Raw genomic sequence first — 15,576 nt, 5'->3', positions numbered from 1 at the left:
CAGCACTTGACTATACAGTTTCAGGACCTTTGTTGGTAGCAGTGCCACCATGGTTAACACACTGCTGTGATCCTGATGACCTAGGCTTGATTGCCTGGCTGTGGCACACCTGTCGTGTACATTGGTGTTGTTGAAGACAAAGGCAGACGGGTGTGTGTAGTGCTGGCCACACCTCAGTGTCGGTTTCAATAGGTGCTGTCGAGCAACATTTGCGCATAAGGTCTATAAGGCTAAACGGTGTGCACGTGTGTAAATGGTGAGTGGGGTGTCGTGGCGTGCTGCGCTGGGAATCGGACGATCTCGATTCGATTCTCGGCCACAGCCACTATTAATCCTGGGTGATGGTTGAACTGTTGCTGACCCTCCGCTAGGTAATTTCAGCCTTAAATGTGTTCCTGGAGCAGTGTGTAAATGTCATGACTGGTGAGGCAAATGTGGCTCTGTGGCATTCTGGCCACACCGCCCTCTCGCGTGCCTTGTCAGGTTTCATATATTTCGATTTAAAGCTTTCGTGACTGCAGGGATTCATATTCTTGGTTCTTTCGGTAAAGTCACGTAGAAGGGAAATAATAAAATAATACACATATAAACAATACAAATTCTCACGACGTTTCAACTGCAACACAAGCAATCATCATCAGGTGTGAAATCCACAGCAAGAATTTGACATTTGAAATTTTATTGCTGTGAATTTATATTTGTATTATTTTATTATTTCCCTTCTACGTGACTTTATCGAAATAACCAAGAATATGAATCCCTGCAGTCACGAAAGCTTTAAATCAAAACATAATTTATTGTTTCCCTTCTACGTGACTTTACCGAAAGAACCAAGAAGAGGTTTCATATATGTTCATTAACATAATTTACTCGAAACGGTCAGATGTTTGTATTCGAGTAAATTTCTTCATGGATCACAGCAAAGCTCCACCTGATGTACGTAAGAAAAACGGTGGCCCCGAGGTGTTTAAGGCGGAGTCAACCTAAATAAAGCACAACAGTGGCCTCGTTATGTGCGTCCACAACATTGCTCTCTGATACGAATGAAGCTTCATTTTTTTTAGTTAACCTGGTAAATTGTAAGGATACGTATGTAGATGTTTGTTGAACTTCTTTCACACTACGTAGCCAACCGTGCTAATCGGAGGTGCAGTTGTCGGCGAAAACACGTTTCCCGGTCTCCTGTAGAGGGCAGTAAGATTCAGGTATTGGTATTGCTTGGCAGCCGTGGTCATGAGTGCGCTGCGTTTACTGGTGGTGTGAGGTGACTTGCAGGAGAGTCGTGGGTGGCATTGGAAGAGAAGCACCTATTGTGCACGTCTCTGTGTATAGGTAGAGAAACATTGTGTGTGTGCGTCAACAGACATTGATTGTCTGGGTTACTTGGCACAATCGCTGCGGTGACGTCCCAGCCACTTAGTGGAGAATGACAGCTGTTTTTGTTGGAGACGTATGTGTGGTGCTGGCTACATCGCCTCCTTGATGGGCCGTGCTCAATTATCATAAATTTCTACAACAGCCACCATACATAGCCAACCGTGCTAATCGGGGGTGCGGGGGAAGGACAACAAACTAAACACAAAAAGCGGATTCTAAAGAAATTCATTTTCAATCTAGATTTAAAAATGCATAGCTCCAGTGACTTCCTAAATCAGAAGATCTAAACGTTGAAGCATAGAAGTACAGAGTAACAATGGGTGTTACTGCGCTGCCCTCCACAGAGCGCCGCAGCCTTATGAAAATTAGTTAATGTAGAGTTGTCACACATCCAAGCACCAAAAGATCACACCATATAATCTAGATTTGAAGGGATCCATACTCTTTGGTTCTTTCGGTAAAGTCACGTAGGTATAAAATAAATTAAATCACGACGTTTCGGGCGCAAGACAAGCGTCCGTCAACAGGTGGGACAACCACAGCAAGAAACAATTGCTGAAGTGGGCAAAAGGCCTGCTGTAACAAGAGGCTATATAGGAAAGAGAGGGGGGAGGAGCCAGGGAGGAGAGATAGAGAGGGTGGGGGTGTGGGGTAGGGGGAGTGGAGTGCTAAAAGCTCCGAGCACGATAAAATGCCGGGGCTGGGAAGTGAGCGGGGCTAGGGGTAGGAGGCTGAAGAAACTTGAGATGCGGATATGAAGGCAAACTATGAAGCAGTTAAGGTTTTACCTGGTTAATAACATCCTTCCAATGATTGCTCAATTTGTATCCATCTTCTCGGTTGAAGTTATGTCTATGTTTATATATCTGGATGGCTTCATGAACAAACCTTTGATAGTAGCCCGAAGGTTTGCAGAGTACCTTGGTCTCGGAAAAAAAAATATCATGAGTGCCCACAGCGTTATAGCAATGGTCAGCCACGGCGGAGGTATTAGTTCTGCCGTGTTTCAGATCTGCCTTGTGATCGCGAACACGATCCGAGACATGTCGTTTCGTTTCCCCAATGTAACAGCCACCACAGGTGCAACTCAGTTTGTAGACTCCAGGATATTGCATGTCAGGAATGACATCCTTCACAGATGGGATTAGATCACGGATTTTCTGCACTGTATTGAATCGGACCTGGATCTTGTGTTTGTTAAAGATTTTGGAAATCTTTTTGGAAACACCTGATATGTATGGCAACGTGATGGTTTTGATCGGCATCTCAGGGGGTTGTTTCTCCATGTTTGGAGCAAGAGCTTTGCGAAAAATGCGGTCCGAGTACCCATTTATCTGAATATCCATTTATCTTGAGAGCTTGGTGTACGTGTTCCAGTTCACTGGCTAGGTGGTGTTGGTCAGAAATGCAGTGGGCCCTATGGTGTACTGTTTTGATGAGGGAATTATTCTGTGCCGGGTGGTGGTGGGAATCGGGTTTCGGATAGGAATCTGTGTGGGTGGCTTTGCTGTAGACAGTGTCCCAACGAGCCGTCATGCCTCTTCTCAAACAAAACATCCAGGAATGGTAGCTTACCATCCTTCTCCACTTCCATGGTGAATTAGATGGATGGGTGTATGGAATTAATGTGGTTGAGAAATTGGTTAAATGCTGGCAGGCCATGTGGCCAAATGACGAAAGTGTCATCTACATATCTCATTCACAAGGTGACTTTACCGAAAGAAGCAAAGAGTACCAAAGAGTATCACACCATATAGGTTGACGATATTAAGGCGTATTCCGGGTGAGTTGGTAATAGGATAAGGTATTGCATATATGTGTATAATTAGAAAATAAGTCATTCATTCTCAGACCCACAATTGCATACACATCTTTAGAATCGATATTACTCAATGAATTGATAGAAATGAGTGATGCATTTTTAAATAAATATAAGGCCTATGCAAAATTGTTGCCAATGTTTTTCATCCATGTGTCACGGACATAGGCAAAGAAATTGAAACAAAAGCTCAAAAGTGTGCAAAGGAACGTGGAGGGGTGTGTACGCTTGACCGAAAAAGGAACCCATAGAGCAAAGAACATATACACATTTAGAGACATCACATTAATTCTAGATTTGAAGCTTTCGTGACTGCAAGGATTCATATTCTTAGGTTTTTTTGGTAATGTGACTTTACTGAAAAAACCTAAGAATAGACATCACATTGACTGTACAGAACACGAAGTGGGCAGGAAACTTCGCCAAAAGTGAAAGTGGCCAGTGGTCGACTCGCGATAGAATTGCAACCAATGGAGGGAACACGTCCAAGAGAGCACAAGACTGAGCGATATGGGAGCGAGATGGGTGGTTGTTTCATCACAGGACCATGAACTGGCAATGCTCTGATTGTGAGTCACACACTCTTTAACAGCGGTGCCACGTGGCCGGCTAGGATTGTTATTCCTGTACAAGCTGGCACCGCCGTGTCCAGTAACAAGGGTGGATCATTTTAGCAACTACAATCCCTGACAACACTGCTTTGAAACTCAAAAAATTATAGGAATTGGAAGGGGATTTAGAGTGTTCTACAAGCTCACAAGTTTAGCGCGGCAAACCGTGTTGGTAAGAATGTATTTACCTTGATTAGAGAGTATAGGTCATACATACAGCTATGTACACAGCTCGTCCATATTTTCTTATGGTCAGAATGAGCCCTGAGTACTTTAATTGCTGTGACTGACAGACTGACTTGAGGACAGACAATTGATATCCTTATAATATAGACTATTGTAATAATGCACAGACCTTTGCTCTCCACTGCTGGATGAACGTTGGTCAGCGTGCGTTGGTGAAGGTGGGAGGACTCGGATATCACGCAACCATGGTGTTAGCCACGGCTGTGAATTTACCTCGGGTTGCTTGGCTCCTAGGGCAGTTCGTGAACCACCTACTTCACTTAGATAATTACTATTATTAGTATTATATAAAAGCACATATATTACATATCATTGCATATCTCAGACACTTAATTGCTCCATGAATTGACATATTGGATCAAAAGAAGAGCTGGGCTTTCTGATGAAAGTAATTGGTTGCTCTACCAATGACTGGTTTTGATTTCTTCAAATAACACGAAAATATTTTGGGGAAAAAATTCCACTTCCGTTTCCGTGTGTGCCGTTGGGTGTGAGGTGATGGGCGGAGCTTAGTGATTACACCAGCATCACGAGCCGCGTCACATGTGGCTTGTCAGGCAGGAGAGGGAGGTTTTTCCTGCCCTTTTTGAAATGGAATATGTCCGGGTGGCTGACAAATGGTTAAACGAGTCCGAGTAGTTGATGATAAGAAAAGTAGTCCATGAAGTGAATTCACCGACTAATCGCCCCAGCTATCGTTTTAATAACATTTTATGGCAAAATATATACAGATAGTCCCTGAGTTACGATGGTCCGACTTAGGATATTTCGATCTTACGATGGCGATAGCGACACGACAAAATTGTAAAATATTTAAATTTCGCGCAAACGCAGCAGCGTACGAGGTACGACACTGTACGTTGGGACGCTGCCGGGATGTACGCATCACTCGCCTTTCTATTAAATTGCAGTTCATATAGGTAGGCTAAGAATTTACCTTGTGTTTTTTAGTTTACATTTTACTGTGCAATACAGTATTGTAATTAATAAATAAAAACAGTATATAGTTTATACAGTACTGTAAATTGCTCTGTTTGGTAAATTATCACCATTATTTAAGACTCCTGGGTAGGCTAGGCCATCTTCGACTTAAGATATTATTGACTTACGATGGGGTCGTCGTAACGCATCTCAATCGTAAGTAGAGGACTACCTGTATTTTTTAAAGGCTGAGTAATGTTTCGGGCATTTGGCAGCCCATGAACTGCCAAGTTTGCCGGCGGTCGTTTTGGTTGTATTGATGACAGCACTCAGTGCTTCATTAATACTTCTTCTCGTTGTTGCTCCTAGCTCTGTTCAACGGAGCCACGTAGTGCGTATGTGTGTTGTTTGTGCGTATGAGAATTGATATGCGTGCGTGCATGCTTCTGTTTTGAGTTTTGAGACACTTGAGATGACTCAAAGGTAAGAAAACAACTGACTTGGCCCTGAGGCTGCCTTGGGTGTGTGAGTCTGAAGTCTTTGGGTAAATGGTTAAAACCTATAATAAATGTTACCCTTGCCTTTGACACTTCGACACCGATGTGAATAAACATAAATATTATATTCCTACGTTCCATATGTACATGCATTGTTTCACTCAATGTAACAGTTATTTGATCACGTGGACGTCACAGTTCGTCCACTCTAATATTTGATTAATTGTCACGATTCCGATTTAATTCACAGTGTAGTAAAACACACTTGAAGAACTAAATACCCATTAACCTCTTAGCACACGCATATAAATTGTACGCAAAGGTTTGTAGGGAACAGAACAATGTAGAGGCCAAGCAACCAAGGGAGTAAGTAGAGTTGAGGAAAGATTTCCCTACCAATCAACGTCATTGCATACTATTAATCACCATCTGGAGGAAAAAAACAATAAATTTTAGTTCCCATTGTGCCTAGCCATTGTAGGCTATATATATTCCTTGGGTCTTGCGGTAAAGTCACGTAAGTAGGTTCAAAGAAAATAACAAAAAACTACGACGTTTCGATCGCAACAAAAGCGGTCGTCATCAGGAACAGGGGGTTAGCTACTTAAAGGAAAACTGTTTATAAAGGTTTGAAATGGGCGTAGCCCAAATGTCAGCAGCATGGCAGTTAATGTTAATGTAAGTGGTGGGCAGCGACCGCGACGTTGGTGGGTTTTCCACCAATTAAAGGACTGCCAGGTAAAAATTAGCATGTTAATGTAATATCGGTGAGCGGCCTCCACGGCGAGCGCGCTGAGGTGGCTATGTTAATGTGAGAGATTAGCATGTTAATGGAGGATCGCAGAGCCGTTAGCTCTAGGTCGGCGCGCGGAGGTGGCTGTGTAAGTGTGAGAAATTTTACCTGTTAAAATCTGAGAGTCGAAAATAACAACTAACATCGGAAGGTGCTAGGATGGGAACATCACAGCCCGTTATGACTTAAACTGGTTGATAACGTCCTTCCAATGATTGCTAAGTTTGTACCCATCTTCTCGGTTGGAATTGTGTCTGTATATATGGATGGCTTCATGAACAAATCTTTGTTGATAGCCAGTGGGTTTGCAAAGTACCTTTGTCTTGGAGAAATCAATTTTTGTGTGAGCCCACCGCATTAAAACAATGATCAGCCACGGCTGAGGTATTGGTCATACCGTGTTTCAGGTCTGCCTTATGTTCACAAACACGGTTTGAGACATGTCTCTTAGTTTCCCCAATGCAACTACTGCCGCAGACACAACTTAGTTTGTAGACGCCGGGGTATTGCATGTCAGGGATCGCATCCTTCACAGATGGGATCAGATCACGCATTTTGTATGTACTGTGTTAAATCGAACCTGGATCTTGTGTTTGCTCATGATTTTGGAAATCATTTTGGTGACCCCTGCTATGTATGGCAAGGTGATGGTTTTGATTGGGTCCTCAGATGGTTCTTTCCCAACGGTTGGGGTGATAGCTTTACGGATTGTGTAGTCTGAATATTCATTCGTCTTGAGAGCTTGGTGTACGTGTTCCAGTTCACAGGCTAGGTGATGATGGTCTAAAATACGTCGAGCTCTACGGTGTAGAGTTTTGATGAGGGAATTCTTCTGGAATGGATGGTGGTGGGAGTCAGGTTTTAGATAGGCATCCGTGTGGGTGGCTTTCCTGTTGACAGCGTCCCATTGAGCCATCTGGTCTCTTCGATTAAAACATCCAAGAATGGTAACTTGCTATCCTTTTCCACCTCCATAGTGAATTTGATGGCTGAGTTTATGGAATTGATGTGGTTGAGGAATTGGTTCAGAGCTGGTCGGCCATGTGGCCAGATGACAAACGTGTCATCTACGTACCTCTTCGACAAGGACGGATGTAGAGTGGATGCCTGGATGGCATCTGTCTCAGTTTTTTCTGTGAAAACATTGGCTACAACTGGAGATAAGGGAGAACCCATTGGGGTACCTTCAACTTGTTTGTAGAATGTTCTATTCCAGGTGAAGTGAGTGTTGGTGAGGCAGTGTCTCACCAGGGCCGGTACATCAGCATTCAGTCCTTGTTGGACCAAATCTTCAATGATTGCAATGGTGTCAGGCACAGCAACTTTGGTAACCAGAGAGCCTACATCGAAACTAACGAGCAAATTATCTAGAGATAGTGAGATGTCCTGAATTAACGATACCAAGTGAGCTGAGTTAAGTACAGCTGAGTTGGTCTTACCAGTGAATAGTTTTAAGGTCTCAGACAGAAATCGGACCAGTTTGTAGATGGGTGAGAGACGATAGGATGAAGGGGTGTACCTTCTTTATGGATTTTTGGTAAGCCATACAATCTGGGTGGTCTAACAGCAGAGGGTTTTAAGGAAAACCGCTTGGTTGGTTCAATTAAAGATGTCGAATCGGTGATGATATTGTTGGTTTTCGTAACGAGGCTGTTGGTGGGATCTCTTTTAATTTTTGTATAGCTACTTAAGTAGGTTCTGAATTTTGTTATTGTATGTGGTTTTGTCCATGATGACTTTGGCATTGCCCCTGTCGGCTGAGAGGATGACGATGTCATCTCTTTTCATTGAGGAAGCTCAAGGCGCTCATCCTTGCTGATGTTGCTAATAAGTGTCTTAGCGTTTTTGAGGATTGCAGCGATTTCCAATCTTGCCACGTCTGCAGTAATGTGTCCAAAAACCCTTAGGGGGTACGTCAACCTGGGCAATGATATCATCAACTGTTTAGGGGTGACTGCGAAATTCAACTCTTTAGCTAGAACCGATTTTAGGCTCAGAAATTAGACTGTTACTCTGATTGATAACAATCTTGTCAACATAATAATAAAAATAAAGTGAATAAAAATAATAACATTTTAAAATAAAAAATAAAATTTGTCTTTGAACCTATCTACATGACTTTACCGAAAGAGCCAAAAAATATGAATTCCTGCAGTCACGAAAGCTTTTAGTCATTGCAGACTATGAAAAGGATGAAAAAAGCATCCGACTATGTCGAAATTAATGCAGTCATTAAAAGCCCTCGCAAACCGAAGCCTAAATAAAAGCTATATTTAGACACTACTGAACCGGTTCGGAAAATGTAACAGCCACAGCATGGTGAGAAGTGGAGAGCTCCACAATAGGTAATAATAGGGGAGTCTTGACAATGTGACACACTCTCACAAAACGTATTCACGGCGAAATTAGAACATATTTTCTGAGAACTGGATTGGACAAAGGTGGAGAAGTTGTAAACCATCTCCGATACGATGATGTGACTGTAAACTAAAACTAAATGAAAATGTTTTATTTTACCAGGTAAGGCCCACTCAAGTATATACCATGGCTCGTTTTTTCTAAGCGACCTTGCCGCAAATGATTGCTCAACGAAGCGGCTTCTCACATGGAAATTAACAGCGGCAAAATCCTCTAAATGCATGTTTTTAATTGTGGAGGGAAAAAACCAGAGGACCCGGAGAAAAATCCACGTGACCACAGGGAGAACATGCAACCTCCAAATATTCAGGCGTCGGGGTCAGAATCAGAATTGGGGGGATCGAACTTGCTACCTCGTATGCAAGGCGTGGTAGTTAACATCTCGCCACCATTGGTGCCTCGTCATTGTTACATCTAAAGGAAATTAACTCTAGGAAATGTTCTAAGAACTTAATAGGAGAGCCTGCAAATATGAACAAAACAAAGGGAAGATACGGCAAGTTTGCCACATCAATTGGAGATGTCAGCCGGCTGAATCGCTCTTGAAAAATAGCTTCTTAGCTAAATGGGCTTTACTCGGGGAATTAAACTTCTGATTAACTGGAGAAAAAAACCCGCATCGGCACAGATATTAAAGGCAGACCGGGATCAAAATATAGAGATAAAAACGTGAGCAGGGTTGGATTCGTTTTGGAAAGCTGGACTTCATAATGGCATGCAGAGAGACCCTCATCCGGCAGTGGATTAGCAAAGAGCCATACACCTACACACGTGCACATGGAAGTGTACGATGCAATATCAAGTGATGTTGCTTCATGTGTTGCCTAAATATCGTTGTAACTCAAGACGTTGTGCAACTGTGTTTTGACGCGTGTTTTGACGCGTGTTTTGACGCGTGTTTTGATGTACAAAGGACAAAGATCCCCGGATAGCCTTCAACATACTGTCGGGGAAAGTGCTGTTAGCGTGCGCATTTGACGGCCCGGCGCGGCACACGAGGGGGTGGGTGGCCAACACCACAACCTCGTGGCAGTATTTACATACCACAGCAGGCACTCATTTGAGGCTGAGTCGACCTAGGGGAGGAACAGGTCCAGTTCAGATATTCGTCACTGGTGTTGATCGTGAGCGGCAATTGAACCCGGGTTGACGGGTTCGTAGCTAACCACTGCACTACCACTCCCCACTGTTGATGTCCACACACGTGTACCCATGCCGTAATATCTTCATGTCACTTGGCTTATAGCGGTTTGGCTAATAGCTCATCATTATCATCATTATCATTAGCTGTGATTTAATTCACTGCTTGACGATAGGCCTTCCCACTTCATCGCCATCTCTCACGGTCCTGCGAAGTAACAATCCACCCAGCACCTACCTGCACATCGGCTGATTGCGTCACTTTCTCCATGGTGCACGAGCTCTCGTGCACCTTCCCTCATTTGACTGGCACTCGGTTGTTATCGTGAGCCATTGGTAATCATCGCTGCTGGCGATGTGCCCATGCCCAAGCTCACTTGGGGGTAAATACGAAGAGGTGAAGATGTAGAACGCATCGTCTGTGTTTTTTTGTTTCTTAACCTCATCGGTTTACTTTCCGACACCTTTGCGGCCACGTGGGTGACTGGGTCACTGAGCCTCAACGAGTGAGAAGTCGCAAATAAATTATGTTTGCGTTAATGATAAAATTATTATGCATAAACATACTTGAATTATTTTTTCGCTAGTGTGCTTCATCTGCAACAGATAATTTGCGTACGGATAATCGAGAATTTATTTGTTTTTTGGATATCCTGTAAAAGTTTGTGTTGCTTTGTATAACCCAGTGTGTTCTCTTTATTGGTGCTTCTGCCACTTACACCATTACATGTGTGACCAGACTTTACGAACTTTATCAATGCACGGTACAGTCAACAACTTTATTGCTACCTCAGCCACTCCAGTCTATTTTCTGTATTACAAAATGCACCCCCACCCTCCCCCGGAATGTCCTCTGTTTCCCGTAACTTTACCCACTTTCCCGTAACATAGTATTTTTGTAAAAGATTTGTGTTTTTAGAAAGTTATCTCAAAATTAATGGTGCTCGTTACATTCCGGAGTGTCGAATAACCTGTACAATACGGTAAACCACTTCCAACCGTGCACCTCCCCACGCTTTTTTGCGCCGAGGATGACTCGGTTTGTGTGACGCGCTGTATTTGAACGCGTGGCTTGGCGAGTGTGGGAGTTTGGTGTGTGTGTGTGTGTGCGCACGGGAAGCGCGATATCGCTGCACGCACACTATCCCACCGCGCGCTGTGATCGGATTAGCAAGCATTTTAAGGGGATGAGACATCGCCACCACGCCTGGCGGCTCGTGAACCCGTATAACACGGTGAAAATAAAACCATAACAAACACACCAGCCACCCCTTACGACACACTGCTCCAACACGTTCCCTCCGCTGTTGTAATTAATACTGCCTTATCATGAAATCCAGACTGGATTTGGCTTCACACTGGAGCTGATCCAAATCCAAAAAGAAGATGCGATAGAGCCAGCAGCTCGCAATCGGAAGGTTGAAATCCTGATTGGGGGTTGACTTGCACCATCATCCCTCCAGGATCGATAACATAAATACCACTTTGTGGGCAAGGCAACAGTGGTTGTAATATGGATAGACTGGTCCCATCATGGCAATGTGAAATTTCTTCCGCTTTCTCTGGGCAGTAACAAGGAGCTTAGCATCACCGCAATGCTTTTTTTTTAGCAGAACACTGACTGTTTTTCGGCATGACTGAATATGCATGCTGTAGTGAGTTAATGTTTTAAGGTAAGGGTTTGTAAACGGGCAGCCAGTAAAGGTTTTTGGAGTGGCTTGTCCAGAATATGAGAATCAGATTAGTGAAATTAAACCGAGATAAATGTGTGAAATAAGAGCTAGAGATGAGAGAAATATATATATAGACACAGACGGTGAGATGAACTTGAGATAAACTTGAGATAGAAATTAGTGATACATTTTTTTGGGAAACTGAGATCTGATGGCAAGGTGTGCATAGTGGTCGCATGTGTAAACTTCAACGTCATATAAAAAAATATTTGTATTATACCAGATAAGATATATATCTCCTTTTCATAAGTAACCTGGCCAGAAATGATAGCTCAACGAAGTAGCTTATGTGGACATTTCTATCAGGCAAATACTCCTAAATGCATGCTTTTAAATGTAGATAGCAACAGCAGAGGACCTGGAATAAGTATAACCCGTAAAAACAAAGTTTTTCACTATAAATCCTTTATATGCGTGGCGGCTAGAGTCCTCTCGTCCTCTGGCTTGAGATGGCTGCCACCTATGGGTCAGATGATTGTCTGCCAGTATTAAGCATTTGATAATTAAATATTTAATTTGTTTTCCCTAAACATTGTAAAATTTTGGAAAAAAATTTCACGAACATTAATTGTCTCGCACAACGAGTCTGTGTGCAAAATGTCAGCTCGATTGGATCACGGGAAGTGGGTTAAAAAACGACCGAAAGATTTGCACGGTCGTAAGCAAGCACGCAAGCACGCAAGCAAGCAAGCAAACTTAATATAAAGGATTTAAAAAATCCACGTGGCCATTGGGAAAACATGCAAACTCAAAATTTACAGACATCAAGGTTGGGATCGAACCTATGACCATCTGGATACCAAGCGAAGTAGTTAATATCTCCCCACCATGGCACGTCATAACGTCTGTAAGTGTGACACTTTGAATTGAAGGCGTCGTCTGACATGACACATCACATGGCCCACTGGCAGACACTAGGTTTTATTATGTGACCCTGCAAAATATAGAGTTGAAGAACCCTGCTTTAGGCAATGGCCATTGTCCATAGTTCAGAGCTGAAAGTGAGGGCAGCCAAAATATTTCAATTGACTTCATCTTGTCGCCGGAGGCAGCGTTTAAACAATGCCATAACTGTGCCAAGCTTGTCATGCATTGAACCCGGCCGACATGAGTTCATCAGATCATTGATCACAGCAGCCATGGCGGGTGATATCTGAAGCAGTGCTAGAGGCGGGGCCCTCTGCTTTACCATCCCGCACTGACTCGCGTGGTGAAATGCGGTCAAACAACCACCGTGACTGGCAAGATGTGGGGAGAACTTCATCCAGCAGTGGCTGGACACGGCGTCAAAATTATTGTTGTAGCCTTAAACGGTGGGAAATGTGTTGATCGTTGAGATTTGGAGCCATTCGGATAGTGCGTTTGTAATACACCTTACTCACCAACGTCAATTCATTTCTAGAAAATTAAGTATGTGTGATGATTCACACGTCCGCTCTCCATGTGCCGAACAGTTATATTAATTGTATGGCTTGTCACCAGCTGGGTTCGCGATCCAATTGGAGAATCGATCAATTCTCTCTCTAGTTTTTACCCTCGCGTTTGTATTGTTTCTTTTTTTGCTGTCTCGTTTGTATGGCTTTGTTTGCTTATTTCAACTCGATGCAACATGAGCATATCGTTTGCATATAATTTGCTAATAACGTGAATAATTTATTTTCACAAGCTCTGTTGCAATGCGTGCGTGCTGGATGTTTTCCAGCGTCTCTTGACAATCGTTGAATTTGGAGATATTTTTTTTACTTTATCTCATACACAGTTATCCTAGATAACATAAAAGCACAGTCCTTTGTCAATCCACTGCTAGATTAAAGCATTCCCAATGCTTGCAGACCTGGAGGTGGTGTTGAAAGTGTAGTGCCCTAATCATAATAAATATAAGGCAGAATACCTCACCAGAAAGGATGATTGCCAATGTACACAAGTTGTGATGGATTGGCGGTCAGGGCGGGGGTGGTACATGATGAGGCCGTGGACATGGAGGAAGGATAACTTCTGTCCTCGTTGCGTGGGAGCTGGAGTTGGGTTTGTAGCATCGCAGGTCCATGACAGTTGGTAGCGGCTTGAAGGGGGCCTTCATTCGGCGGTATATAGATCTTTCGATTTAAAGCTTTCGTGACTGCAGGGATTCATCTTCTTGGTTCTTTCGGTAAAGTCACGTAGAAGGGAAGTAATGAAATAATAAAAATAAAAAATAATTCTCACGACGTTTCGGCCACAACGCAAGCAGCCGTCCTCAGGTGAAGACCAGGTCTGTTGGGGAGACAGCGCCTGAATGAAACACCACCAGCGTCTGAATGAAACACCACCACACATTTCATTCAGACGCTGTCTCCCCGACAGACCTGGTCTTCACCTGAGGACGGCTGCTTGCATTGTGGCCGAAGCGTCGTGAGAATTATTTATTATTTTTATTATTTTATTACTTCCCTTCTATGTGACTTTACCGAAAGAACCAAGAAGAAGGTATATAGATCGTGGATGATGATGACGTAAGGGAAATAATGGCCTCAGGGTGTTACGTTCAAGACAATAACATTCGTACACCCTTGTGGGAGGTCAACAGTGGACGTCTTTTGGAGGGACTGGTCCCCACCAAACGAAATATGAAATTTGCCCCTGGCGTTAATGACATCAGTGGGCACACTGTGCAGAATGCGTGCGTGCGTTAATCGGCAGAGTGAACTTATCTTCGTGTCGCGGTAAACATTTAATGCAGAGAATTTATTTTACTGACGCAGAGGTGTGATGAATCATCATCACATGCGGGAGACCCTTGGGTTGTGATCGCTGAAAATCTTGTGACCGCTTTATATCGAGCAGGCGGGATGAGTCACCTGTGAGTTTAATTTTATCCGCCGTGAACTTTTCGCCAAACAGCTTCGTCGAGATAATTTCTTTTTTAAGTGCTGGTGTGGCAGTACCCGGGGGATTGGTGTGGGCAGTTGAACTTATTTGAGAGTTGTGTGTTGTGAATGGCATTGTGGGTAAAGGAATAAGGTACAGGTGCAGCTATGAAATTATTCTCTGGTGTTACAGCTGGCAGAAGGGCCTCCACTAGAGGGAGTGCTAATGTAGGGCCCTTCTCGAGAGTACAGGTAGTTCCCCGAGTTACGACTGTTCGACTTACGATATTTCGATCTTACGATGGCGATAGCGATACGACAAAATGCATGTTAAAAGTTTTTTATAGCAGATAGGATTGTTTCCTGAAAAAACTTTCTATGCAATTGCAGTTCATATCGGTAGGCTAAGAATTTACCTTGTTTTTTTGTTACTTGACATTTTACTGTGCAATACAGTATTGGAATTAATTAATAAATACATACAGTATATAGTGTATACAGTACGGTACTGTAAATTGCTCTGTTTTGCTAAATTATCACCATTCTTTAAGACTCCTGGGTAGGCTAGGCCATCTTCGACTTACGATATTTTCGACTTACGATGGGGTCGTCGTAACGCATCTCCATCGTAAGTAGGAGCACTACCTGTACTTTTACCTTCTCTGTGCCAGCCAGACATTTTGTAAAAGCGATCGGAGTACCCACACTTTATCCCACCACATGTGACTGTTCAATCGAATAACTGTGGTCAACCCAATTATACTGCTCGGTTGACAGGCGTGGGGTGGGAATTTTATCAACTTGTTGCGTCGCCATTGTGTAGCTGAGCTAATGGAGTGATGTCTGTCCTCTTGGTTCTTTCGGTAAAGTCACGTAGTTAGAAATAAAATAAAACAATTCTAGATTTGAAGCTTTCGATTGTGCTTTCGCTACGTGTGTCAGACACACTTAAGCGTTTGCGCTTTCGCTACGTTGTCCCCACCTGAAGAAGGACGCTTGTGTTGCGCCCGAAACGTCGTGATTTAATTTAGTTTTCATTGATTTATTTTTTATCTACGTGACTTTACCGAAAAAACCAAAGAGTCAAAATAAAACAAATCACGACGTTTCGATCGCAACACAAGCGATCGTCATGTATTGCGATCGAAACGTCGTGATTTGTTTTATTTTATTTT

At 43.2% G+C, this 15,576-nt stretch overlaps 1 protein-coding gene across 2 annotated transcripts in view; it reads left to right on the top strand.

Annotated features, from left to right (window-relative positions):
• The window catches only part of LOC133343839 (chromatin complexes subunit BAP18-like), a 35,018-nt gene that overhangs the window by 6,968 nt on the left and 12,474 nt on the right, over positions 1 to 15,576 (top strand). The gene's annotated exons all lie outside the window — the stretch shown is intronic.

This window comes from Lethenteron reissneri, chromosome 2, assembly GCF_015708825.2.
Source record: "Lethenteron reissneri isolate LAM-NWPU_2019-01 chromosome 2, ASM1570882v1, whole genome shotgun sequence".
NCBI lineage: Eukaryota > Metazoa > Chordata > Hyperoartia > Petromyzontiformes > Petromyzontidae > Lethenteron > Lethenteron reissneri.
This window is presented reverse-complemented; position numbering and strand designations above follow the sequence as displayed.